We start from the raw sequence: 3,085 nt of genomic DNA on the forward strand, positions 1-3,085 counted from the left end.
AAAGGTTCGTCTAGTCAAGGCTATGGTTTTTCCTGTGGTCATGTATGGATGTGAGAGTTGGACTGTGAAGAAGGCTGAGCGCCGAAAAATTGATGCTTTTGAACTGTGGTGTTGGAGAAGACTCTTGAGAGTCCCTTGGACTGCAAGGAGATCCAACCAGTCCATTCTGAAGGAGATCAGCCCTGGGATTTCTTTGGAACGAATGATGCTAAAGCTGAAACTCCAGTACTTTGGCCACCTCCTGCGAAGAGTTGACTCATTGGAAAAGACTCTGATGCTGGGAGGGATTGGGGGCAAGAGGAGAAGGGGACGACAGAGGATGAGATGGCTGGATGGCATCACTGACTCGATGGACGTGAGTCTGAGTGAACTCCAGGAGTTGATGGACAGGGAGGCCTGGTGTGCTGTGATTCATGGGGTCGCAAAGAGTTGGACACAGCTGAGCAACTGATCTGATCTGATACTCTCAGATATGCAGATGCCACCACCCTTATGTCAGAAAGCAAAGAGGAACTAAACAGACTCTTGATGACTGTGAAAGAAGAGAGTGAAAAAGCTGGCTAAAACCTCAACATTCAAAAAGTGAAGATCATGGCATCTGTCCCATCACTTCATGGCAAGTAGATGGGGAAACAATGGAAACAGTGACTTTATCTTTTATTTTTGGGGGCTCCAAAATCACTGCAGATGGTGACTGCAACCATGAAATTAAAAGACGCTTCCTCCTTGGAAGAAAAGCTATGACAAAGCTAGACAGTGTATTTAAAAGCAAAGACATTACTTTGCCAACAGAGGTCTGATAGTAAAAAATGCTTTTTCCAGTAGTCATGTATAGATGTGGGAGCTGTACCATAAAGAAGGCTAAGCACCAAAGAATTGATGCTTTTGAACTATGTTGCTGGAGAAGACTCTTGACAGTCCCTTGGACTGCAAGGAGATCCAACCAGTCCATCCTAAAGGAGATCAGTCCTGGGTGTTCATCGGAAAGACTGATGTTGAAGCTGAAACTCCAATACTTTGGCCATCTGATGTGAAGAGCTGACTCATTTGAAAAGACCCTGATGCTGGGAAAGATTGAGGGCAGGAGGAGAAGGGTATGACAGAGGATGAGATGGCTGGATCGCATCACAGAGTCAATGGACATGAGTTTGAGCAAACTCTGAGAGATGACGCAGGACAGGGAAGCCTGGCATGCTGCAATCCATGGGGTTGCAAGAATGGGACACGACTGAACAATAACAAATTATCAGTACCTCAGAGTCACCTGAACACTCCTGCCTGACCTCCCCTTCCTCTAATCAATCTAGAATTACTCACAGTGCAAATGCATATTACTTATTCTCTTGCTCTCACTCTATATGTTTAACACATCAATTATCTGTTTTTCATTTTAGCTCATTTAGTAGTGTATGAATATAATACTCCTACAACATATTTTTCTCTGTGTGTGTTTTTTGAACTTCACACTGATGCATGCAGCTGCTGTACTGTTTTTCTGTTGTATAATTTCCCAGTGCATCTTCTTCCAATGAATAAATTAGTCCTTTCTCCCATGGAAGCCCACTTGGGCCAATTCTAGTTTTTGCCTTTAGGAGCAATGCTGCTCAGGACATTCTGTAAGCATGGTTTAGTGCTTCTGTGTGACCATTACATGCAAAATACTGGAACTGTGGGTTATTAAGTAGGCTCTTGTTTATTTTATTGAACATACCAAACTGTTCTCCCCCGATGCTGTGTGAAGTTGAGTATAAGTTACTCCAGTGCTTCATGAACACTTGGTATTTTCCAAATGTTTAATTTTTACAGTTTTCTGTGAATGTTTAGCATATAGCCTGGCATAGTGAAACCAGCAGACTGTCAGAATAGTGATGTTGTAACATCATTCTATTTCTGTTTACTCAGCAGAGCCGTGAAAATCTGGGACTCATTCCATATGTACAGCAGCACAGCTTTCAACCTAGAAAGTGACAGAGAGTGAATCTGTGTGGAAATACGAAATTATCTGAGGCTAGTACAGCCTATTGGGGTTCCCTGGTAGCTCAGTGGTAACGAATCCACCTGCCAAGCAGGTGACACAGGTTTGATCCCTGGATCAAGAAGATCCCGTGGAGAAAGGCATGGTAACCCACTCCAGTATTCCTGCCTGGAAAATCCCATGGACCGAGGAGCCTGGAGGGCTACAGGTCACGGGGTTGCAGAGCGTCAGATGCAATTTAGCGACTGAACATGTTACAGCATGTTACATTGAATATTCCTACCTGAAGGGACCATTGCCAGAAGACAGCATAAATACACTATCCAGAAGTGGGAATAAATATTTAGTGACACTGTCCTGGTCAAAGATTGTAGAGAGTGCTTTAATATTATCCTGCACAATCTAGTTTTAAGTTTTTTTCTTCCTGATTTACACTCTCACAGAGCTCAATTGTATTCTAAAAGCTGGATGTCTCATAAAATTCAAACATGTTCTTCTCACCTATATTAATACCTGTAAGGAGAATGTTAAAAGATGAAAATGTGTTTCAGTCTGGTCTGGAAAAAATAAAAAGGTTTCAGTTGAGTCTTTTCAATATGAAATAACTTTTTTTGCCACTTTAATGTAAAGAAAGGTTGATAAATATGCTACTAACAGTTAAGGCCTCTTCTACAATAATTTATTTCAAAAGTGTATTTATCCCATTCAAGAGACATGTGAATGATCTTTGCAGTACCCCTTTTCTTTTCTTTTCTTTTCTTTTCTTTTTTTTGATTTGGCTGTGCCGGGTCTTAGTTGCAACATTCAATATCTTTAGTTGCAGCATGTGGAATCTAGTTCCTTGACCAGGGATTGAACCTGGGCCCCCTGTATTGGGAGTGCAGAGTCTTATCCACTGGACTACCAGGGAAGTCCCTGTAGGGTCTGTTAATAAATGCTTTAGAACAGGTCCACAGCACATTATTAGCACCTGCTTCAAACATGGAGAAGGTAGACAAAAATAATTAAGGCTCCTATGAATCTCTTAGAATCTGTGTTCTCATTATTCAAGTTTCTTAAATTCATACATGTTACCTCAATTTAAAACACATCTTCCATTTCTCATTCAGA

General features: G+C 41.6%; 1 non-coding gene across 1 annotated transcript; it reads right to left on the reverse strand.

Moving 5' to 3' along the window:
* Window positions 1-2,812: 2,812 nt before the first annotated feature.
* On the reverse strand, window positions 2,813-2,885 carry TRNAG-CCC (transfer RNA glycine (anticodon CCC)). Its single transcript has one exon. It is a non-coding gene; the product is annotated as a tRNA-Gly (tRNA).
* Window positions 2,886-3,085: the final 200 nt, after the last annotated feature.

Source organism: Bubalus kerabau, chromosome X, assembly GCF_029407905.1.
Source record: "Bubalus kerabau isolate K-KA32 ecotype Philippines breed swamp buffalo chromosome X, PCC_UOA_SB_1v2, whole genome shotgun sequence".
Lineage (NCBI taxonomy): Eukaryota > Metazoa > Chordata > Mammalia > Artiodactyla > Bovidae > Bubalus > Bubalus kerabau.